The sequence below is a fragment of the Pelophylax lessonae genome (assembly GCF_965119305.1).
Source record: "Pelophylax lessonae genome assembly, chromosome: 6".
Lineage (NCBI taxonomy): Eukaryota > Metazoa > Chordata > Amphibia > Anura > Ranidae > Pelophylax > Pelophylax lessonae.
Genome location: NC_138773.1, coordinates 211776155 through 211802578, shown reverse-complemented (window position 1 = coordinate 211802578; position 26424 = coordinate 211776155). Strand labels below are relative to the sequence as shown.

Sequence of the window (26424 nt, the reverse complement as noted above, 5' to 3'; positions counted from 1 at the left end):
GAACACTCGGACCACTTCCTTCCCTCCTCCCTTCCTTTTCCTATTCCCTCCCCTCTTCCTCCCTTCCCCACTTCCCGTGACCACTGTGAATGTCTCTGCTAATATCCTCAGTGGCTTGGACTTGGTTTGTTTCCTGTTTGTCATTCCCCACCTTTAACCGTGAGGGGTCTCATTAGTTGGCTCATCAGAATAATCCCCTGATACGCTTCACGTATCTACACGACTCTCCCTCCTATTCACACCCCCCCCCCCAAACCACACTGTTTTTCGTTACTATTCCTTTTAGTGGGCGTAATTACAGCAGTTGATTGATGGTTGATATGCTCTGTGTTTTAGTTCCTGTGATTGCATACCCTTTTTGTACTTTGTTGTTAAATTTTTGAAATACCAATAAATATTTCTTTAAAAAAAAAAGAGAGATTTCCTCACAGTTGCTGTTGCGTGTCTGGGATAGGATGTGAAACAAATCTTCCGAACAGGATTTCCCTTAATTTTAGAAAGATTTTCTTACAGTTGCTATTGGGTTTCTGGGACAGGATGTGAAGAAAATCTTCCCAACAGGATTTCCCTTAATTTTAGAAAGATTTCATTACAGTTGCTATTGTGTTTCTGGGACAGGAAGTGAAAAAAAATGTTCCCAGAAGGATTACCCTTCATTTTAAAAAAGATTTCCTCTCAGTTGCTATTGTATATCTGGGACAGGAACTGAAGGGAAATCGCTACAGGACATAGCTGTACCTAAAAAGAGAAAATTGGTTTTATTTGATGCATTATCTTTTTTTAAACTGAGAAAGGATTAGGACCTTTATTGCTATCTATGTCCCTATTAGGTTGATTTGCCTTTACTTCCTATCCCATGGGCAGTTGGATCAGGAAGTGAGGACAATCTGCCTAGTAGAGATAGCAATAAAAAAAAACTTACAGAGGGTTTTACTTTTGCCTCTCTTTATAAAAAAGTATTATCTGAGGTGCCATTATAAAATGAATTAGCCCAGCTAAATATAACAGAATTGGTGCTGTACACCTAGTAGTTGTATTTGCTATTTCCTCTTGCTGTATTACAAGGAACACATCTAGTTATATCAACTGTACAGATAAAGAAAATGTGTTAATAAAGTCTTCTAAGTATTATAATTGTGTTTCTTCAGTTCATGCTACCTATCATTAATCATTTTCATTCCCATCCAAACAACCCATGTTGTCATCACATTTAACAATCTGCCTTTGGAACATAATTGATTAATAATTGACTGTCTTTATTGAATTAATGACATCGCCTTGCCTTGATACATAGCAGATTTTTCGTACAAAGCACGCAATTCCTAAGCAGCAATCCAGCCTTTCAGTATGTCACATTCAGAATAAATGTAAAATGTAAACTTGAAAACCTTGCCAAGCCTGCATCTAGAATTACAGGGGCAGCGCTGTGTCATGTAATGTTACCCTTCACATAAATGATGTTTTAATAAGCCAGACTGCTTTTCATTGCTTTCGTTAACACTTAACAGACCTAAATTTGAGCTGAAAAATCCCTAAAAAGGTGCTAGACTAAAATTATTACATTTGCAAGTGTCTACAAAGGGTATTGTAAATACTGCCAAGCAAAGATAAGCATCCGCATCCCTAGTGGTGGACAAAAATTGGAAACAGTCAATAATATGAAGGACACTAGGTTATAGGAGGAGCTACAGCCAATGGGTGGAGGCTGCTTGACGTTCTACACACAAAATAGTTTTTTGTGATGGGACAGAAAGAGTGTACTTTAATAACAAAATGTATGCACAGCAAAAAGCTATTGGCTGCCATCTAATGGATTAAATGTTTCTGTGGGTTGCAACAATATTTGTAATAAAACTAGTTATGACTCTGTCACTCAGCCTAATGTAATGCACAACATAGCATATACAGTGCTGGGGTCAGGAGCATAATGTATATCACAGGTGTCAAACACAAGGCCCGCAAGCCGGATCTCATGTCCTCGCACCCAGGGCTTTTTTCAGTTGGAATGTGGTGGAATTTCGTTCTGCCACCTCAGACTCTTGCAGATACCTGCCTATCCTGCATGCACTTACAGCGGGGCACAGCAGTGCTGACCAATGATCTCCCTGCAAGTGAGAGAGATGCAGAGCCACCTACACTGACGGGAGGTACTACAACCAGGCAGATGATATGTAAAGAAAGCTTTTTGGGGGTGGAGGGGGGGGGGTACTCTGTACACTGCGCACTTCTGAACTCTGTACTTAGCGCACTTATAAACCCTGCACTCTGTATGTCATACACTCCTCAACCCTGCAGTCTGTACACAGCGCACCCCTGAACTCTGCATTCTGTGCGTAGAGCACCCATAAACCCTGCATTCTGCATGTCATACACTCCTTAACCACGGAGGATTTTCCTGCTTTACGTCCAGACCACTTTTTGCAACTCGGCACTGCGTGACTTTACCTGACAATTGTGCGGTCATGCAATGTGATACTCAAACAAAATTTACGTCCTTTTTTCCCACAAACAGAGCTTTCTTTTGGTGGTATTTGATCACCTCTGCGCTTTTTATTTTTTGCGATATTAATAAAAAAATTGCGAACATTTTGAGAAAAAAATGACATTTTCAACTTTGTCTTTTAAAAAATATCCAATATACTCAATTTATGTCATATATTTTGGCCAAAATGTATTTAGCTACATGTCTTTGACAAAAAAAATCTCAGTGAGCGTATTTTTATCGGTTTGCGCAAAAGTTATAGCATCTACAAACTATGGTGTAAATACTGGAATTTACACAGCTTTAATTTCTGACTGCCTATCTCATTTTATGAAGTGCTAAAATGGCAGGGCAGTACAACCCCCCCCCCCAAATTACCACTTTTTGGAAAGTAGACATCCTAAGAAATGTCCTGAGAGGCATGTTGAGCTTATTGAATATTTCATTTTTTTTTTTTGAAAAATGACTAAAAATAATTTTTTTTTTTTTTACACTAAGTTGTCACTAAAAGATAAATTGCTCACACATGCCATGGGTATATGTGGAATGACACCCCAAAATACATTCTGCTGCTTCTCCTGAGTACAGGGATACCACATGTGAGACTTTTTGGGAGCCTAGCTGTGTACGGGACCCCCGAAAATCAATCCCCACCGTTAGAATTTCAAAGGGCGTACATTTTTCATTGCATTTTCTCACTACCTATAACGGTTTAGGAGGCCCTGAAATGAAAAGATACCACAACCCCCCCCCCAATGACCCCATTTTGGAAAGTAGACACCCCAAGCTGATTGCTGAGAGGCATGGCGAGTCCATGGAATATTTTATATTTTGCTACAAGTTTTGGGAAAATTACAGTTTTTTTTTTAGTTTTTTTTAACACAAAGTTGTCACTAAAAGATAAATTTCTCAAACATGACATGGGTATATGTGGAATGACATAAAATACATTCTGCTGCTTCTCCTGAGTATGGGGATACCACATGTGGGAGACTTTTTGGGAGCCTAGCTGTGTACGGGACCCCGAAATTCAATCACCATCTTCAGGTTTTCTAATAGCGTACATTTTTGATTTTTCTCCTCACTACTAGGGTTGAGCGGACACCTAGATGTCCGTGTTCGACGGGTTCGGCCGAATTTTAAAAAAAAGTCCGGGTCCGTGTCCCCGGACTTTTACCGAACTTTTCCCGGACACCGAACCCCATTGAAGTCAATGGGGACCCGAACTTTAAGGCACTAAAATGGCTCTAAAACACCAAAGGAAAGGGCTAGAGTGCTGCAAATGGCAGCAAAACGTAATTAAGAGCATGGCAAGTGCTCTGCAAACAAATGTGGATAGGGAAATAACTTAAAACAACAAAAAAAAACAGAAAAATAAAACAATGTTCTTCTTCATCTCTGAAGGACGAGGCCCATATGGAGTAGGAGGGAGGTTGAGGTGGTGGTGGATGTGGCGGTGACATAGGCATGCGCACAGGGTGTGCCGGGTGTGCCTGGGCACACCCTAATCACCTAGGGCACATAGCATTGCCAGTGAGGAGATGGGAAAGATCTCCCTCGGACCTGCTCTGCTCTATTTCTCTTTGCCTACAGGTGCATGGCCCAGATACATTACTCTCCCTGCTGGCAAACACATGCATGTGTATTTCAACTTTGGGGTGCACACCTTAATGCAATAGGCTGCGCACACCTATGGGCGGTGTAGGTGGAAGCGGCGGTGGAGGAGGACCAGGGCCGGATTAAGAGCATCATGGGCTTGGTGCTGAGGATTTTGAAGGGCCTTAAGGGCCGTGCCTTGCCATGCACCCAGAGGAGGAAGGGTGCAGCCATGCATGCCTAATTCAACATGGGATGCTGTCTCTGAAGCCCATAAACACATCCATGCATCGGCAACTGTCCATCCTTGTCCGGCCTTCGCGCTGTGTGGGGAGGTTCTGAGGGTGCTGCCTGGGGAAGCGAGCATAGAAGCCAGACTTCTGTGTTTACAAGTGACAGAAGAGCGGTAACAGTGAATATGGCCAACCCGGGGCCTATATAAAAGGTAGGGGCCTGGAGCTGCAGCTCCAATAGCCCCTACGTTAATCTGGCCCTGAGGAGGAGGACGAGGTAGCCAACACTGCTTCTTTTCACAAATTTTAAATGAGGGTACACCCCAAAAGAGTGAGAAAGAGCAAAAATGGAACAATGGGGCGGTAAGGTCGGTATCCATTGCTATTCTGCACAAGGTACGGAAAAGTCCCGTGGGATCCATGCCTGGTTCATTTTAATGAACGTGAGCTTGTCCACATTGTCTCTGGACAGGCGGCTGCGCTTGTCTGTTATAACGCCCCCAGCCGTGCTAAATACCCGTTCAGATAATACACTGGCTGCAGGGCACGCCAGCACCTCCAAGGCGTAAAGGGCAAGCTCAGGCCATGTGCCCAATTTGGAGACCCAGAAGTTGAAGGGGGCAGACCCGTCATTCACTACATGTAGGCGTGTGCACACATACTGCTCCACCATGTTGGTAAAATGCTGCCTCCTGCTAAGACGTTCCATCTGAGCTGCTGGTGCTGCTGTTTGTTGTGGCGTGCTGACAAAGCTTTTCCACATTTCGGCCATGCTAACCCTGCCTTCTGAGGTGCTGGCGGTGCCCTGGTTGCGTTGGCGACCTCCTCCTCCTCCTCCTCCTCCTCTGCCTTGTGCTTCCACTGCGGCCCCGCTGTCAGATGGGAATGCCAGCAGCATGGCGTCTACCAGCGTGCGCTTGTACTCGCGCATCTTGCGATCGCGCTACAGTGAGTGAATTAAGGACGGTACTTTGTCCTTGTAACGGGGATCCAGCAGCGTGGCCACCCAGTAATCAGCACAAGTTAGAATGTGGGCAACTCGGCGGTCGTTGTGGAGACACTGCAGCATGTAATCGCTCATGTGTGCCAGGCTGCCCAGAGGCAACGAAAGGCTGTCCTCTGTGGGAGGTGTATCGTCCGTGTCCTCTGTATCCCCCCAGCCACGCACCAGTGATGGCCATGAGCTGGCCTGGGTGCCACCCTGCTGTGAACATGGTTCCATCTCCTCCTCCAGCTCCTCCTCCTCCTCATCCTCCTCATCCTCCAGAACTGTGCCCCTGCTGGACAATTGTGTCCCTGGCGTTTGTGTGTGCAGGAACCCACCCTTGGAGCCCCTTGCAAATGACTGCCCTGAAAGCCTTGGAAATGTTACCTCTTCATCCTCCTCCTCCTCCTCATCCTGTGCCACATCCTCTTCCATCATCGCCCAAATTGTTTTTTCAAGGAGGCATAGAAGTGGGATAGTTAAGCTGAGAACGGCGTCATTGCCACTGGCCATGTTGGTGGAGTACTCAAAACAGCGCAACAAGGCACACAGGTCTCGCATGGAGGCCCAGTTATTGGTGGTGAAGTGGTGCTGTTCCGCAGAGCGACTCACGCGTGCGTGCTGCAGCTGAAACTCCACTATGGCCTGCTGCTGCTCGCACAGTCTTTCCAGCATGTGCAAGGTGGAGTTCCACCTTGTGGGCACGTCACATATGAGGCGGTGAGCGGGAAGGCCGAATTTACACTGCAGCGCTGCCAGGCGAGCAGCAGCAGGGTGAGAACGCCGAAAGTGCGCACAAACGGCCTGCACTTTCTGCAGCAGCTCTGACATATCGGGGTAGTTTTTAAGGAACCTCTGCACCACCAAATTCAGCACATGCGCCAGGCAAGGGATGTGCGTCAAACCGGCTAGGCCCAGAGCTGCTATGAGATTTCGCCCAGGCCGGGCTTGAGGCTCGCTGGCAGCAACCACTCATTTGTCTGCTGTTCCATGATCCTCCACAACTCCTGCGCGGTGTGTGGTTTGTCCCCCAAACAGGCAAGTTGTAAAACTGCCTGCTGTCGTTTACCCCTGGCCGTGCTGAAGTTGGTGGTGAAGGTGTTACGCTGTCCGGATGAGGAGGCGGTAGAGGATGAGGAAGCGGAGTAGGAGGAGTTAGGAACAGGAGGCAAACTGAAGCGCCCTGCAATCTTCGGTGGTGGAAGGACATGCGCCAAATTGCTATCCGCCTCGGGCCCATCCGCCACTGCATTTACCCAGTGTGCCGTTAGGGAGATATAACGCCCCTGACCGTGCTTACTGGTCCATGTATCGGTAGTTAGGTGGACCTTGGCACAGATGGCGTTGCGCAGTGCATACCTGATTTTTTCCCCCACTTGGTTGTGCAGGGAAGGGATGGCTTGCCTGGAAAAGTAATGGCGGCTGGGCACGACGTACTGTGGGACAGCCACCGACATAAGGTTTTTAAAACTGTGCGTCTCCACCAGACGGAATGACAGCATTTCAAAGGCCAATAATTTTGAAATGCTGGCATTCAGGGCCAGGGATCGCGGGTGGGTAGGGGGGTACTTCCTCTTCCTCTCAAGTGTTTGGGAGATGGAAAGCTGAACGCTTCCACGGGACATTGTGGAGATGGTTGTTGGTGACCCAGGTGGTGGTGTTGCTGACAGATCGTCTGTTTGCGGGGTGGCAGGTGCCGGTATCACTACAGATGTGGCTGGAGCGGCCGAGACTGCAGCAGAAGAGGAAGCAGGATGAGCCGAGCCAGAGACGTTTCTTGGTTTTGAAGGTGTGTGCTCCACTGCAGCTCGTGCTTTGCACTTAGATGCCTGATCATGCAGGTTGTGCTCAGGTTGAGAAGGTTTATGCCTCGCTTCAAGCTCTGATTGCACAGGGTGCAAACCACTCGTGTCCTGTCATCAGCACATTTTCTAAAGAACTTCCACGCTAGAGAACTCCTTTGAGCTGACTTTGGTGCGCTCGTTCCCTTGCTGCGTTGGGCAGTAGCGGTCGTAGTGTCTAGGGCACGGCCGCTCCGCTTCTGCACCCTGCTCCCTCTTCTGCTGTGCTGGTGGCTCTGTGCGACCACCGCCTCTTCCTCCAAACTACTCAGGTCACCTGCATGACGTTCATTCCATGTGGGGTCGAGGACCTCATCGTCCTCCACATCATCTTCCACCCAGTCTTCACCCCTGCCCTCCTTGTCGGTCTCCACAATGCTGAACGCCGCAGCAGTTGGCACCTGCGTTTCGTCATCATCGGAAACGTGCTGCGATGATCCTTGCATGTACTCATCTTTGAGAAATAAGTGGTTGGGCATCGCTGCACTCAATCTCTTCCACTTCTGGGGCAGGGCTAGGTGGATGGCCCTGGGAAACCCTGCTGACAGAGTCATCAAAAAGAAGAAGAGACTGCTGTATGGCTTGGGGCTCAGACTGCTTGCCTGATTTGCAAGGGGGTGAGGTGAAAGACGGTTGGACATCGGCTGCAGGTGCCAACTGTGACCTTTCTGCAGTAGACTGGGTGGGAGACAATGTGAAGGAACTGGAGGCACTGTCAGCAGCAAACCAATCTACTATCGCCTCCACTTGTTCTGGCCTCATCACTTCTAGGGGCGTATGATGCCCTACCAAATACTGATGCAGGTTCTGTCGCCTACTCACACTTGAGGAAGGTGTTTCACTTGTGCGTGTAGCTGGCACAGATCGACCACGTCCTCTCCTTGCAACAGGAGCTCTACCAGCAGCACCACGACCCAGGCCACGGCCCTTATTTGACGGTCTCCTCATATTTCTGTAATTTAAGATCTTGCCCTAGAAAGGTTTTTATTGAATAGCGGAATAGGAAATATGATCCAAAAAATTGTATGTATCTCGCACGTACAAAACCACACTAGGCCCCAATTACTATTGTTTCTACCCCTAAAAGGATGGTTGAGGAGTAGGAGGAGGAGTATGGAACAGGCAGCACCCTCAAATCTTCAGAAGTATGAGATGAACCCCAAAAACTTGGAAAGGTGAATCTCACACGTACCGACACAGACTATCCCGCAATTCAATTGATCCTCAAAGGGTTTTATTGAATAGCGGAATAGGAAATATGATCAAAAAAAGTGTATGTATCTCGCACGTACACCACCACACTAGGCCCCAATTACTATTGTTTGTACCCCTAAAAGGATGGTTGAGCAGTAGGAGGAGGAGTATGGAACAGGCAGCACCCTCAAATCTTCAGAAGTATGAGATGAACCCCAAAAACCTGGAAAGGTGGATCTCACATGTACCGACACAGACTATCACGCAATTTAATTGATCCCCAAAGGTTTTAATTGAATAGCGGAATAGAAAATATGATCAAAAAGAAAGTGTATGTATCTCACACGTACACCACCACACTAGGCCCCAATTACTATTGTTTGTACCCCTAAAAGGATGGTTGAGCAGTAGGAGGAGGAGTATGGAACAGGCAGCACCCTCAAATCTTCAGAAGTATGAGATGAACCCCAAAAACTTGGAAAGGTGGATCTCACACGTACCGACACAGACTATCACGCAATTTAATTGATCCCCAAAGGTTTTAATTGAATAGCGGAATAGAAAATATGATCAAAAAGAAAGTGTATGTATCTCACACGTACACCACCACACTAGGCCCCAATTACTATTGTTTGTACCCCTAAAAGGATGGTTGAGGAGTAGGAGGAGGAGTATGGAACAGGCAGCACCCTCAAATCTTCAGAAGTATGAGATGAACCCCAAAAACTTGGAAAGGTGGATCTCACACGTACCGACACAGACTATCACGCAATTTAATTGATCCCCAAAGGTTTTAATTGAATAGCGGAATAGAAAATATGATCAAAAAGAAAGTGTATGTATCTCACACGTACACCACCACACTAGGCCCCAATTACTATTGTTTGTACCCCTAAAAGGATGGTTGAGGAGTAGGAGGAGGAGTATGGAACAGGCAGCACCCTCAAATCTTCAGAAGTATGAGATGAACCCCAAAAACTTGGAAAGGTGGATCTCACACGTACCGACACAGACTATCACGCAATTTAATTGATCCCCAAAGGTTTTAATTGAATAGCGGAATAGAAAATATGATCAAAAAGAAAGTGTATGTATCTCACACGTACACCATCACACTAGGCCCCAATTACTATTGTTTGTACCCCTAAAAGGATGGTTAAGCAGTAGGAGGAGGAGTATGGAACAGGCAGCACCCTCAAATCTTCAGAAGTATGAGATGAACCCCAAAAACTTGGAAAGGTGGATCTCACACGTACCGACACAGACTATCACGCAATTTAATTGATCCCCAAAGGTTTTAATTGAATAGCGGAATAGAAAATATGATCAAAAAGAAAGTGTATGTATCTCACACGTACACCACCACACTAGGCCCCAATTACTATTGTTTGTACCCCTAAAAGGATGGTTGAGGAGTAGGAGGAGGAGTATGGAACAGGCAGCACCCTCAAATCTTCAGAAGTATGAGATGAACCCCAAAAACTTGGAAAGGTGGATCTCACACGTACCGACACAGACTATCACGCAATTTAATTGATCCCCAAAGGTTTTAATTGAATAGCGGAATAGAAAATATGATCAAAAAGAAAGTGTATGCATCTCACACGTACACCACCACACTAGGCCCCAATTACTATTGTTTGTACCCCTAAAAGGATGGTTGAGGAGTAGGAGGAGGAGTATGGAACAGGCAGCACCCTCAAATCTTCAGAAGTATGAGATGAACCCCAAAAACTTGGAAAGGTGGATCTCACACGTACCGACACAGACTATCACGCAATTTAATTGATCCCCAAAGGTTTTAATTGAATAGCGGAATAGAAAATATGATCAAAAAGAAAGTGTATGTATCTCACACGTACACCACTACACTAGGCCCCAATTACTATTGTTTGTACCCCTAAAAGGATGGTTGAGGAGTAGGAGGAGGAGTATGGAACAGGCAGCACCCTCAAATCTTCAGAAGTATGAGATGAACCCCAAAAACTTGGAAAGGTGGAACTCACACGTACCGACACAGACTATCACGCAATTTAATTGATCCCCAAAGGTTTTAATTGAATAGCGGAATAGAAAATATGATCAAAAAGAAAGTGTATGTATCTCACACGTACACCACCACACTAGGCCCCAATTACTATTGTTTGTACCCCTAAAAGGATGGTTGAGGAGTAGGAGGAGGAGTATGGAACAGGCAGCACCCTCAAATCTTCAGAAGTATGAGATGAACCCCAAAAACTTGGAAAGGTGGATCTCACACGTACCGACACAGACTATCACGCAATTTAATTGATCCCCAAAGGTTTTAATTGAATAGCGGAATAGAAAATATGATCAAAAAGAAAGTGTATGTATCTCACACGTACACCACCACACTAGGCCCCAATTACTATTGTTTGTACCCCTAAAAGGATGGTTGAGGAGGAGTATGGAACAGGCAGCACCCTCAAATCTTCAGAAGTATGAGATGAACCCCAAAAACTTGGAAAGGTGGATGTGACGTGAGACACTTTGGTTGGGGGGCTTGTGGAACCCCAATTGCTTTAGGGAGGTTGGGAGACCCCTTGTCCAGCATCCCCAGTCCCTCTTATGTGTAAATCACTCTGTGTCTATAAGGGGCACAGGGTGACCAAAAACCCTAATCAGGCCAGCTCTGCACTAATCAGACTCTTGCTGGGGGGGGTGTGTTACACTTTAATGCTGTCTATTGTTCTTTGGGATCTCGATGCCGGTGTGTCTGGCCTTGAATGAGATTCCTGAATGTTCAGGTGTTTGTGTCATCTATTGTTTGCCTGCTAGCATTCTGTGCATTCTGCCTAGGCTGATTTAAGTGCTCAGTTAATTGGTAATGATATCATGGTCAGCCCTACCTCGTTATCGTAGCTATTGTGTGATATTTTGTGTAAATATTTGACTGGCCAATGACATACTTCTCCAATGTATAAAAGTCTGTGAGTTGGTTTTAATAAAACAGTTCATTCTGGTTTGACCCCAAAACTTGTACTGTCTAGTTCTTGGGGTAACTATAGCCAGAATCACGGATCCCGTGTTCCAGAGCTTAGGAAGCAGGTTACTGGCGGAGATACCCAGTCGTTGGTGTCCGGATTCCGTCACATTGGTGGCAGCGGTGGGATGCTTCCTGCAGTCTGGGACATCCAAACCTCCACCGGGATCCAAGATCGGGATAGCAGACTTTGGTGGCTACAACGGAGATATGGACCTGGCATCAGAGTTTGAGGGGGTGCTGCGGATCGCCCTTTCAGTATACCCCAGGATGGTCTCTGCGGATCAATACCTGGAGCTCAGGCAGCAGATTCGGGTGGGGCTCTGGCTTGGAGCCCTCCAGCTTGCTGGTATATACCAGGGAAAGTGCTTTCCAACCCCAGGGGAACAGGCCAGTGATCAACGGAAGTTGCGGATGGCATTCCTGGGAGAGCGGCCCCAGGAGCAATGGGTATCCGAGTTGGACAGGCTGGTCCAGCAGGAGATAGAGCTGGACAATCAGTATCGGGCTCTGCAATGGCACGCAGAGCAGAAATATTTAGGAGAGACATCAGAATGCTCTCCGGAGGGATATGACTTTGGTGGCCCTGGATTGCTGTGGGAGAGCCTTACAGATGTCTTTGTGTTTGGGGATGAAGGGGAACCTACCCTTGAGAACCTGCGAGAATACAGAGAGGCTATGCTCCGTCTCACAGGGGTCTCAGAGCTTGAACCTGATCTAGAACACTTGGTAAGGAAAGAACAGCATCTGGAAAGGGCATACAGGAAACTGCTAGGACACGTTCAGCAGCATGCCTATGAGTCGGCAGTGGAAACTCCGGAGATTGCTGTTCCCAAAGCTAAAGTGCTGACAACAGGGCAGAGCTCTGCTAGCCTCTGCCCAGCACCAGTAACATCTTCTGGATTCCACAGAAAGGAGATGGTGAACCTCGATCCCCAGACACCACCAGAGACTGGGGATTTAATAGACTTTTCTATTGAGGAGGAACAACCCGGTGAGACTCCTGCAGAACAGCTCACTTCAGAGCATGGCGCTGTGGACCCCTGCATACAACAATCGGTGGCCCTGAAGGATGTGTGCAAGGTCACCGATGTTTCAATTTACTTCACAGTGGAAAAGCTGGAAGCTGGGCAGAACGCTACTGGCCACTGCCCACAACAGTCTCTCCTTGGTTGGAGAGACAGTACAGACTGGGGGTACTGTGAAGACCCACCGATGGCTGGTGGAGATGGGACCGCGGTCTCTGCACCAGACCTACAGGGATGGTGGACGGCCGGTCCAGATCCCCCACCTACCCCGCAGGAATACAAGGAGGAGGAGGTAAGTGATCCCTCCTCTCTACAGCAGACCCCCAACCAGGTTCTGGGGGTAGTATTCGCCAACCCCAACCCAGCAGAAGGGCTGGCAACAGAGCAGAGCGCTGCTGGCCTCTGCCCCCAACTAATAGAAGATGGATTCCCTGTGGTAGTGGATGAGACTTTGGTTCCCACTTACACAACCCCAGAAAAAGGTCTGGCATTGGGACAGGAGGATGTCAGCCTTGTTGTGCAATCACTGGTGGATTTTCATACAGAAAAAGTATATGAGACTACAGTCTCCACCTGCATACCCCAGGGATACTGGGCAGTCGGCCCAGATCCCCAACAGCATGATGGAGTGATCCCAGTCACCCTGTCTTCTCTCCAGCGGCTAAATGGACTCCAGGGAGAAGGACCAGTCCACACTTCTCCCCAGCAGGGGTTTTGTTCTACAAGAGAGGCAGAGGTTGGCTGGGTGAGTAACGATCTGTTCCGGACAATTTGTTTGGGGTACTGTGTGGGTGCAGACATTGGGGGACTGGAACTACGGACTAACTTCAAAGTCAACCCGTTTGGGGTCTCCTTCTGTGTTAGTCTCCTGCCGAAAGGGGAGATATGTGACGTGAGACACTTTGGTTGGGGGGCTTGTGGAACCCCAATTGCTTTAGGGAGGTTGGGAGACCCCTTGTCCAGCATCCCCAGTCCCTCTTATGTGTAAATCACCCTGTGTCTATAAGAGGCACAGGGTGACCAAAAACCCTAATCAGGCCAGCTCTGCACTAATCAGACTCTTGCTGGGGGGTGTGTGTTACACTTTAATGCTGTCTATTGTTCTTTGGGATCTCGATGCCGGTGTGTCTGGCCTTGAATGAGATTCCTGAATGTTCAGGTGTTTGTGTCATCTATTGTTTGCCTGCTAGCATTCTGTGCATTCTGCCTAGGCTGATTTAAGTGCTCAGTTAATTGGTAATGATATCATGGTCAGCCCTACCTCGTTATCGTAGCTATTGTGTGATATTTTGTGTAAATATTTGACTGGCCAATGACATACTTCTCCAATGTATAAAAGTCTGTGAGTTGGTTTTAATAAAACAGTTCATTCTGGTTTGACCCCAAAACTTGTACTGTCTAGTTCTTGGGGTAACTATAGCCAGAATCACGGATCCCGTGTTCCAGAGCTTAGGAAGCAGGTTACTGGCGGAGATACCCAGTCGTTGGTGTCCGGATTCCGTCACAGTGGATCTCACACGTACCGACACAGACTATCACGCAATTTAATTGATCCCCAAAGGTTTTAATTGAATAGCGGAATAGAAAATATGATCAAAAAGAAAGTGTATGTATCTCACACGTACACCACCACACTAGGCCCCAATTACTATTGTTTGTACCCCTAAAAGGATGGTTGAGCAGTAGGAGGAGGAGTATGGAACAGGCAGCACCCTCAAATCTTCAGAAGTATGAGATGAACCCCAAAAACTTGGAAAGGTGGATCTCACACGTACCGACACAGACTATCACGCAATTTAATTGATCCCCAAAGGTTTTAATTGAATAGCGGAATAGAAAATATGATCAAAAAGAAAGTGTATGTATCTTACACGTACACCACCACACTAGGCCCCAATTACTATTGTTTGTACCCCTAAAAGGATGGTTGAGGAGTAGGAGGAGGAGTATGGAACAGGCAGCACCCTCAAATCTTCAGAAGTATGAGATGAACCCCAAAAACTTGGAAAGGTGGATCTCACACGTACCGACACAGACTATCACGCAATTTAATTGATCCCCAAAGGTTTTAATTGAATAGCGGAATAGAAAATATGATCAAAAAGAAAGTGTATGTATCTCACACGTACACCACCACACTAGGCCCCAATTACTATTGTTTGTACCCCTAAAAGGATGGTTGAGGAGTAGGAGGAGGAGTATGGAACAGGCAGCACCCTCAAATCTTCAGAAGTATGAGATGAACCCCAAAAACTTGGAAAGGTGGATCTCACACGTACCGACACAGACTATCACGCAATTTAATTGATCCCCAAAGGTTTTAATTGAATAGCGGAATAGAAAATATGATCAAAAAGAAAGTGTATGTATCTCACACGTACACCACTACACTAGGCCCCAATTACTATTGTTTGTACCCCTAAAAGGATGGTTGAGGAGTAGGAGGAGGAGTATGGAACAGGCAGCACCCTCAAATCTTCAGAAGTATGAGATGAACCCCAAAAACTTGGAAAGGTGGAACTCACACGTACCGACACAGACTATCACGCAATTTAATTGATCCCCAAAGGTTTTAATTGAATAGCGGAATAGAAAATATGATCAAAAAGAAAGTGTATGTATCTCACACGTACACCACCACACTAGGCCCCAATTACTATTGTTTGTACCCCTAAAAGGATGGTTGAGGAGTAGGAGGAGGAGTATGGAACAGGCAGCACCCTCAAATCTTCAGAAGTATGAGATGAACCCCAAAAACTTGGAAAGGTGGATCTCACATGTACCGACACAGACTATCACGCAATTTAATTGATCCCCAAAGGTTTTAATTGAATAGCGGAATAGAAAATATGATCAAAAAGAAAGTGTATGTATCTCACACGTACACCACCACACTAGGCCCCAATTACTATTGTTTGTACCCCTAAAAGGATGGTTGAGGAGGAGTATGGAACAGGCAGCACCCTCAAATCTTCAGAAGTATGAGATGAACCCCAAAAACTTGGAAAGGTGGATGTGACGTGAGACACTTTGGTTGGGGGGCTTGTGGAACCCCAATTGCTTTAGGGAGGTTGGGAGACCCCTTGTCCAGCATCCCCAGTCCCTCTTATGTGTAAATCACTCTGTGTCTATAAGGGGCACAGGGTGACCAAAAACCCTAATCAGGCCAGCTCTGCACTAATCAGACTCTTGCTGGGGGGGGTGTGTTACACTTTAATGCTGTCTATTGTTCTTTGGGATCTCGATGCCGGTGTGTCTGGCCTTGAATGAGATTCCTGAATGTTCAGGTGTTTGTGTCATCTATTGTTTGCCTGCTAGCATTCTGTGCATTCTGCCTAGGCTGATTTAAGTGCTCAGTTAATTGGTAATGATATCATGGTCAGCCCTACCTCGTTATCGTAGCTATTGTGTGATATTTTGTGTAAATATTTGACTGGCCAATGACATACTTCTCCAATGTATAAAAGTCTGTGAGTTGGTTTTAATAAAACAGTTCATTCTGGTTTGACCCCAAAACTTGTACTGTCTAGTTCTTGGGGTAACTATAGCCAGAATCACGGATCCCGTGTTCCAGAGCTTAGGAAGCAGGTTACTGGCGGAGATACCCAGTCGTTGGTGTCCGGATTCCGTCACATTGGTGGCAGCGGTGGGATGCTTCCTGCAGTCTGGGACATCCAAACCTCCACCGGGATCCAAGATCGGGATAGCAGACTTTGGTGGCTACAACGGAGATATGGACCTGGCATCAGAGTTTGAGGGGGTGCTGCGGATCGCCCTTTCAGTATACCCCAGGATGGTCTCTGCGGATCAATACCTGGAGCTCAGGCAGCAGATTCGGGTGGGGCTCTGGCTTGGAGCCCTCCAGCTTGCTGGTATATACCAGGGAAAGTGCTTTCCAACCCCAGGGGAACAGGCCAGTGATCAACGGAAGTTGCGGATGGCATTCCTGGGAGAGCGGCCCCAGGAGCAATGGGTATCCGAGTTGGACAGGCTGGTCCAGCAGGAGATAGAGCTGGACAATCAGTATCGGGCTCTGCAATGGCACGCAGAGCAGAAATATTTAGGAGAGACATCAGAATGCTCTCCGGAGGGATATGACTTTGGTGGCCCTGGATTGCTGTGGGAGAGCCTTACAGATGTCTTTGTGTTTGGGGATGAAGGGGAACCTACCCTTGAGAACCTGCGAGAATACAGAGAGGCTATGCTCCGTCTCACAGGGGTCTCAGAGCTTGAACCTGATCTAGAACACTTGGTAAGGAAAGAACAGCATCTGGAAAGGGCATACAGGAAACTGCTAGGACACGTTCAGCAGCATGCCTATGAGTCGGCAGTGGAAACTCCGGAGATTGCTGTTCCCAAAGCTAAAGTGCTGACAACAGGGCAGAGCTCTGCTAGCCTCTGCCCAGCACCAGTAACATCTTCTGGATTCCACAGAAAGGAGATGGTGAACCTCGATCCCCAGACACCACCAGAGACTGGGGATTTAATAGACTTTTCTATTGAGGAGGAACAACCCGGTGAGACTCCTGCAGAACAGCTCACTTCAGAGCATGGCGCTGTGGACCCCTGCATACAACAATCGGTGGCCCTGAAGGATGTGTGCAAGGTCACCGATGTTTCAATTTACTTCACAGTGGAAAAGCTGGAAGCTGGGCAGAACGCTACTGGCCACTGCCCACAACAGTCTCTCCTTGGTTGGAGAGACAGTACAGACTGGGGGTACTGTGAAGACCCACCGATGGCTGGTGGAGATGGGACCGCGGTCTCTGCACCAGACCTACAGGGATGGTGGACGGCCGGTCCAGATCCCCCACCTACCCCGCAGGAATACAAGGAGGAGGAGGTAAGTGATCCCTCCTCTCTACAGCAGACCCCCAACCAGGTTCTGGGGGTAGTATTCGCCAACCCCAACCCAGCAGAAGGGCTGGCAACAGAGCAGAGCGCTGCTGGCCTCTGCCCCCAACTAATAGAAGATGGATTCCCTGTGGTAGTGGATGAGACTTTGGTTCCCACTTACACAACCCCAGAAAAAGGTCTGGCATTGGGACAGGAGGATGTCAGCCTTGTTGTGCAATCACTGGTGGATTTTCATACAGAAAAAGTATATGAGACTACAGTCTCCACCTGCATACCCCAGGGATACTGGGCAGTCGGCCCAGATCCCCAACAGCATGATGGAGTGATCCCAGTCACCCTGTCTTCTCTCCAGCGGCTAAATGGACTCCAGGGAGAAGGACCAGTCCACACTTCTCCCCAGCAGGGGTTTTGTTCTACAAGAGAGGCAGAGGTTGGCTGGGTGAGTAACGATCTGTTCCGGACAATTTGTTTGGGGTACTGTGTGGGTGCAGACATTGGGGGACTGGAACTACGGACTAACTTCAAAGTCAACCCGTTTGGGGTCTCCTTCTGTGTTAGTCTCCTGCCGAAAGGGGAGATATGTGACGTGAGACACTTTGGTTGGGGGGCTTGTGGAACCCCAATTGCTTTAGGGAGGTTGGGAGACCCCTTGTCCAGCATCCCCAGTCCCTCTTATGTGTAAATCACCCTGTGTCTATAAGAGGCACAGGGTGACCAAAAACCCTAATCAGGCCAGCTCTGCACTAATCAGACTCTTGCTGGGGGGGGGGGGTGTGTTACACTTTAATGCTGTCTATTGTTCTTTGGGATCTCGATGCCGGTGTGTCTGGCCTTGAATGAGATTCCTGAATGTTCAGGTGTTTGTGTCATCTATTGTTTGCCTGCTAGCATTCTGTGCATTCTGCCTAGGCTGATTTAAGTGCTCAGTTAATTGGTAATGATATCATGGTCAGCCCTACCTCGTTATCGTAGCTATTGTGTGATATTTTGTGTAAATATTTGACTGGCCAATGACATACTTCTCCAATGTATAAAAGTCTGTGAGTTAGTTTTAATAAAACAGTTCATTCTGGTTTGACCCCAAAACTTGTACTGTCTAGTTCTTGGGGTAACTATAGCCAGAATCACGGATCCCGTGTTCCAGAGCTTAGGAAGCAGGTTACTGGCGGAGATACCCAGTCGTTGGTGTCCGGATTCCGTCACAGTGGATCTCACACGTACCGACACAGACTATCACGCAATTTAATTGATCCCCAAAGGTTTTAATTGAATAGCGGAATAGAAAATATGATCAAAAAGAAAGTGTATGTATCTCACACGTACACCACCACACTAGGCCCCAATTACTATTGTTTGTACCCCTAAAAGGATGGTTGAGCAGTAGGAGGAGGAGTATGGAACAGGCAGCACCCTCAAATCTTCAGAAGTATGAGATGAACCCCAAAAACTTGGAAAGGTGGATCTCACACGTACCGACACAGACTATCACACAATTTAATTGATCCCCAAAGGTTTTAATTGAATAGCGGAATAGAAAATATGATCAAAAAGAAAGTGTATGTATCTTACACGTACACCACCACACTAGGCCCCAATTACTATTGTTTGTACCCCTAAAAGGATGGTTGAGGAGTAGGAGGAGGAGTATGGAACAGGCAGCACCCTCAAATCTTCAGAAGTATGAGATGAACCCCAAAAACTTGGAAAGGTGGAACTCACACGTACCGACACAGACTATCACGCAATTTAATTGATCCCCAAAGGTTTTAATTGAATAGCGGAATAGAAAATATGATCAAAAAGAAAGTGTATGTATCTCACACGTACACCACCACACTAGGCCCCAATTACTATTGTTTGTACCCCTAAAAGGATGGTTGAGGAGTAGGAGGAGGAGTATGGAACAGGCAGCACCCTCAAATCTTCAGAAGTATGAGATGAACCCCAAAAACTTGGAAAGGTGGATCTCACACGTACCGACACAGACTATCACGCAATTTAATTGATCCCCAAAGGTTTTAATTGAATAGCGGAATAGAAAATATGATCAAAAAGAAAGTGTATGTATCTCACACGTACACCACCACACTAGGCCCCAATTACTATTGTTTGTACCCCTAAAAGGATGGTTGAGGAGTAGGAGGAGGAGTATGGAACAGGCAGCACCCTCAAATCTTCAGAAGTATGAGATGAACCCCAAAAACTTGGAAAGGTGGATCTCACACGTACCGACACAGACTATCACACAATTTAATTGATCCCCAAAGGTTTTAATTGAATAGCGGAATAGAAAATATGATCAAAAAGAAAGTGTATGTATCTCACACGTACACCACCACACTAGGCCCCAATTACTATTGTTTGTACCCCTAAAAGGATGGTTGAGGAGTAGGAGGAGGAGTATGGAACAGGCAGCACCCTCAAATCTTCAGAAGTATGAGATGAACCCCAAAAACTTGGAAAGGTGGAACTCACACGTACCGACACAGACTATCACGCAATTTAATTGATCCCCAAAGGTTTTAATTGAATAGCGGAATAGAAAATATGATCAAAAAGAAAGTGTATGTATCTCACACGTACACCACCACACTAGGCCCCAATTACTATTGTTTGTACCCCTAAAAGGATGGTTGAGGAGTAGGAGGAGGAGTATGGAACAGGCAGCACCCTCAAATCTTCAGAAGTATGAGATGAACCACAAAAACTTGGAAAGGTGGATCTCACACGTACCGACACAGACTATCACGCAATTTAATTGATCCCCAAAGGTTTTAATTGAATAGCGGAATAGAAAATATGATCAAAAAGAAAGTGTATGTATCTCACACGTACACCACCACACTAGGCCCCAATTACTATTGTTTGTACCCCTAAAAGGATGGTTGAGCAGTAGGAGGAGGAGTATGGAACAGGCAGCACCCTCAAATCTTCAGAAGTATGAGATGAACCCCAAAAACTTGAAAAGGTGGATCTCACACGTACCGACACAGACTATCACGCAATTTAATTGATCCCCAAAGGTTTTAATTGAATAGCGGAATAGAAAATATGATCAAAAAGAAAGTGTATGTATCTCACACGTACACCACCACACTAGGCCCCAATTACTATTGTTTGTACCCCTAAAAGGATGGTTGAGGAGTAGGAGGAGGAGTATGGAACAGGCAGCACCCTCAAATCTTCAGAAGTATGAGATGAACCCCAAAAACTTGGAAAGGTGGATCTCACACATACCGACACAGACTATCACGCAATTTAATTGATCCCCAAAGGTTTTAATTGAATAGCGGAATAGAAAATATGATCAAAAAGAAAGTGTATGTATCTCACACGTACACCACCACACTAGGCCCCAATTACTATTGTTTGTACCCCTAAAAGGATGGTTGAGGAGTAGGAGGAGGAGTATGGAACAGGCAGCACCCTCAAATCTTCAGAAGTATGAGATGAACCCCAAAAACTTGGAAAGGTGGATCTCACACGTACCGACACAGACTATCACGCAATTTAATTGATCCCCAAAGGTTTTAATTGAATAGCGGAATAGAAAATATGATCAAAAAGAAAGTGTATGTATCTCACACGTACACCACCACACTAGGCCCCAATTACTATTGTTTGTACCCCTAAAAGGATGGTTGAGGAGTAGGAGGAGGAGTATGGAACAGGCAGCACCCTCAAATCTTCAGAAGTATGAGATGAACCCCAAAAACTTGGAAAGGTGGATCTGACACGTACCGACACAGACTATCACGCAATTTAATTGATCCCCAAAGGTTTTAATTGAATAGCGGAATAGAAAATATGATCAAAAAGAAAGTGTATGTATCTCACACGTACACCACCACACTAGGCCCCAATTACTATTGTTTGTACCCCTAAAAGGATGGTTGAGCAGTAGGAGGAGGAGTATGGAACAGGCAGCACCCTCAAATCTTCAGAAGTATGAGATGAACCCCAAAAACTTGGAAAGGTGGATCTCACACGTACCGACACAGACTATCACGCAATTTAATTGATCCCCAAAGGTTTTAATTGAATAGCAGAATAGAAAATATGATCAAAAAGAAAGTGTATGTATCTCACACGTACACCACCACACTAGGCCCCAATTACTATTGTTTGTACCCCTAAAAGGATGGTTGAGGAGTAGGAGGAGGAGTATGGAACAGGCAGCACCCTCAAATCTTCAGAAGTATGAGATGAACCCCAAAAACTTGGAAAGGTGGATCTCACACGTACCGACACAGACTATCACGCAATTTAATTGATCCCCAAAGGTTTTAATTGAATAGCGGAATAGAAAATATGATCAAAAAGAAAGTGTATGTATCTCACACGTACACCACCACACTAGGCCCCAATTACTATTGTTTGTACCCCTAAAAGGATGGTTGAGGAGTAGGAGGAGGAGTATGGAACAGGCAGCACCCTCAAATCTTCAGAAGTATGAGATGAACCCCAAAAACTTGGAAAGGTGGATCTCACACGTACCGACACAGACTATCACGCAATTTAATTGATCCCCAAAGGTTTTAATTGAATAGCGGAATAGAAAATATGATCAAAAAGAAAGTGTATGTATCTCACACGTACACCACCACACTAGGCCCCAATTACTATTGTTTGTACCCCTAAAAGGATGGTTGAGGAGTAGGAGGAGGAGTATGGAACAGGCAGCACCCTCAAATCTTCAGAAGTATGAGATGAACCCCAAAAACTTGGAAAGGTGGAACTCACACGTACCGACACAGACTATCACGCAATTTAATTGATCCCCAAAGGTTTTAATTGAATAGCGGAATAGAAAATATGATCAAAAAGAAAGTGTATGTATCTCACACGTACACCACCACACTAGGCCCCAATTACTATTGTTTGTACCCCTAAAAGGATGGTTGAGGAGTAGGAGGAGGAGTATGGAACAGGCAGCACCCTCAAATCTTCAGAAGTATGAGATGAACCCCAAAAACTTGGAAAGGTGGATCTCACACGTACCGACACAGACTATCACGCAATTTAATTGATCCCCAAAGGTTTTAATTGAATAGCGGAATAGAAAATATGATCAAAAAGAAAGTGTATGTATCTCACACGTACACCACCACACTAGGCCCCAATTACTATTGTTTGTACCCCTAAAAGGATGGTTGAGGAGTAGGAGGAGGAGTATGGAACAGGCAGCACCCTCAAATCTTCAGAAGTATGAGATGAACCCCAAAAACTTGGAAAGGTGGATGTGACGTGAGACACTTTGGTTGGGGGGCTTGTGGAACCCCAATTGCTTTAGGGAGGTTGGGAGACCCCTTGTCCAGCATCCCCAGTCCCTCTTATGTGTAAATCACCCTGTATCTATAAGGGGCACAGGGTGACCAAAAACCCTAATCAGGCCAGCTCTGCACTAATCAGACTCTTGCTGGGGGGGGTGTGTTACACTTTAATGCTGTCTATTGTTCTTTGGGATCTCTATGCCGGTGTGTCTGGCCTTGAATGAGATTCCTGAATGTTCAGGTGTTTGTGTCATCTATTGTTTGCCTGCTAGCATTCTGTGCATTCTGCCTAGGCTGATTTAAGTGCTCAGTTAATTGGTAATGATATCATGGTCAGCCCTACCTCGTTATCGTAGCTATTGTGTGATATTTTGTGTAAATATTTGACTGGCCAATGACATACTTCTCCAATGTATAAAAGTCTGTGAGTTGGTTTTAATAAAACAGTTCATTCTGGTTTGACCCCAAAACTTGTACTGTCTAGTTCTTGGGGTAACTATAGCCAGAATCACGGATCCCGTGTTCCAGAGCTTAGGAAGCAGGTTACTGGCGGAGATACCCAGTCGTTGGTGTCCGGATTCCGTCACATTGGTGGCAGCGGTGGGATGCTTCCTGCAGTCTGGGACATCCAAACCTCCACCGGGATCCAAGATCGGGATAGCAGACTTTGGTGGCTACAACGGAGATATGGACCTGGCATCAGAGTTTGAGGGGGTGCTGCGGATCGCCCTTTCAGTATACCCCAGGATGGTCTCTGCGGATCAATACCTGGAGCTCAGGCAGCAGATTCGGGTGGGGCTCTGGCTTGGAGCCCTCCAGCTTGCTGGTATATACCAGGGAAAGTGCTTTCCAACCCCAGGGGAACAGGCCAGTGATCAACGGAAGTTGCGGATGGCATTCCTGGGAGAGCGGCCCCAGGAGCAATGGGTATCCGAGTTGGACAGGCTGGTCCAGCAGGAGATAGAGCTGGACAATCAGTATCGGGCTCTGCAATGGCACGCAGAGCAGAAATATTTAGGAGAGACATCAGAATGCTCTCCGGAGGGATATGACTTTGGTGGCCCTGGATTGCTGTGGGAGAGCCTTACAGATGTCTTTGTGTTTGGGGATGAAGGGGAACCTACCCTTGAGAACCTGCGAGAATACAGAGAGGCTATGCTCCGTCTCACAGGGGTCTCAGAGCTTGAACCTGATCTAGAACACTTGGTAAGGAAAGAACAGCATCTGGAAAGGGCATACAGGAAACTGCTAGGACACGTTCAGCAGCATGCCTATGAGTCGGCAGTGGAAACTCCGGAGATTGCTGTTCCCAAAGCTAAAGTGCTGACAACAGGGCAGAGCTCTGCTAGCCTCTGCCCAGCACCAGTAACATCTTCTGGATTCCACAGAAAGGAGATGGTGAACCTCGATCCCCAGACACCACCAGAGACTGGGGATTTAATAGACTTTTCTATTGAGGAGGAACAACCCGGTGAGACTCCTGCAGAACAGCTCACTTCAGAGCATGGCGCTGTGGACCCCTGCATACAACAATCGGTGGCCCTGAAGGATGTGTGCAAGGTCACCGATGTTTCAATTTACTTCACAGTGGAAAAGCTGGAAGCTGGGCAGAACGCTACTGGCCACTGCCCACAACAGTCTCTCCTTGGTTGGAGAGACAGTACAGACTGGGGGTACTGTGAAGACCCACCGATGGCTGGTGGAGATGGGACCGCGGTCTCTGCACCAGACCTACAGGGATGGTGGACGGCCGGTCCAGATCCCCCACCTACCCCGCAGGAATACAAGGAGGAGGAGGTAAGTGATCCCTCCTCTCTACAGCAGACCCCCAACCAGGTTCTGGGGATAGTATTCGCCAACCCCAACCCAGCAGAAGGGCTGGCAACAGAGCAGAGCGCTGCTGGCCTCTGCCCCCAACTAATAGAAGATGGATTCCCTGTGGTAGTGGATGAGACTTTGGTTCCCACTTACACAACCCCAGAAAAAGGTCTGGCATTGGGACAGGAGGATGTCAGCCTTGTTGTGCAATCACTGGTGGATTTTCATACAGAAAAAGTATATGAGACTACAGTCTCCACCTGCATACCCCAGGGATACTGGGCAGTCGGCCCAGATCCCCAACAGCATGATGGAGTGATCCCAGTCACCCTGTCTTCTCTCCAGCGGCTAAATGGACTCCAGGGAGAAGGACCAGTCCACACTTCTCCCCAGCAGGGGTTTTGTTCTACAAGAGAGGCAGAGGTTGGCTGGGTGAGTAACGATCTGTTCCGGACAATTTGTTTGGGGTACTGTGTGGGTGCAGACATTGGGGGACTGGAACTACGGACTAACTTCAAAGTCAACCCGTTTGGGGTCTCCTTCTGTGTTAGTCTCCTGCCGAAAGGGGAGATATGTGACGTGAGACACTTTGGTTGGGGGGCTTGTGGAACCCCAATTGCTTTAGGGAGGTTGGGAGACCCCTTGTCCAGCATCCCCAGTCCCTCTTATGTGTAAATCACCCTGTGTCTATAAGAGGCACAGGGTGACCAAAAACCCTAATCAGGCCAGCTCTGCACTAATCAGACTCTTGCTGGGGGGGGGGGGTGTGTTACACTTTAATGCTGTCTATTGTTCTTTGGGATCTCGATGCCGGTGTGTCTGGCCTTGAATGAGATTCCTGAATGTTCAGGTGTTTGTGTCATCTATTGTTTGCCTGCTAGCATTCTGTGCATTCTGCCTAGGCTGATTTAAGTGCTCAGTTAATTGGTAATGATATCATGGTCAGCCCTACCTCGTTATCGTAGCTATTGTGTGATATTTTGTGTAAATATTTGACTGGCCAATGACATACTTCTCCAATGTATAAAAGTCTGTGAGTTAGTTTTAATAAAACAGTTCATTCTGGTTTGACCCCAAAACTTGTACTGTCTAGTTCTTGGGGTAACTATAGCCAGAATCACGGATCCCGTGTTCCAGAGCTTAGGAAGCAGGTTACTGGCGGAGATACCCAGTCGTTGGTGTCCGGATTCCGTCACAGTGGATCTCACACGTACCGACACAGACTATCACGCAATTTAATTGATCCCCAAAGGTTTTAATTGAATAGCGGAATAGAAAATATGATCAAAAAGAAAGTGTATGTATCTCACACGTACACCACCACACTAGGCCCCAATTACTATTGTTTGTACCCCTAAAAGGATGGTTGAGGAGTAGGAGGAGGAGTATGGAACAGGCAGCACCCTCAAATCTTCAGAAGTATGAGATGAACCCCAAAAACTTGGAAAGGTGGAACTCACACGTACCGACACAGACTATCACGCAATTTAATTGATCCCCAAAGGTTTTAATTGAATAGCGGAATAGAAAATATGATCAAAAAGAAAGTGTATGTATCTCACACGTACACCACCACACTAGGCCCCAATTACTATTGTTTGTACCCCTAAAAGGATGGTTGAGGAGTAGGAGGAGGAGTATGGAACAGGCAGCACCCTCAAATCTTCAGAAGTATGAGATGAACCACAAAAACTTGGAAAGGTGGATCTCACACGTACCGACACAGACTATCACGCAATTTAATTGATCCCCAAAGGTTTTAATTGAATAGCGGAATAGAAAATATGATCAAAAAGAAAGTGTATGTATCTCACACGTACACCACCACACTAGGCCCCAATTACTATTGTTTGTACCCCTAAAAGGATGGTTGAGCAGTAGGAGGAGGAGTATGGAACAGGCAGCACCCTCAAATCTTCAGAAGTATGAGATGAACCCCAAAAACTTGGAAAGGTGGATCTCACACGTACCGACACAGACTATCACGCAATTTAATTGATCCCCAAAGGTTTTAATTGAATAGCGGAATAGAAATTATGATCAAAAAGAAAGTGTATGTATCTCACACGTACACCACCACACTAGGCCCCAATTACTATTGTTTGTACCCCTA

The 26424-nt window shown here is 46.6% G+C and overlaps 1 pseudogene across 1 annotated transcript in view; it reads right to left on the bottom strand.

Annotated features, from left to right (window-relative positions):
* Nucleotides 1-719: 719 nt before the first annotated feature.
* The window catches only part of LOC309558715, a 74047-nt pseudogene continuing 48342 nt past the window's right edge, over nucleotides 720-26424 (bottom strand). Inside the window, exon 3 of the transcript in view lies at nucleotides 720-738. The product of the transcript in view is annotated as an uncharacterized misc_RNA (transcript). The remainder of the gene's footprint in view (nucleotides 739-26424) is intronic.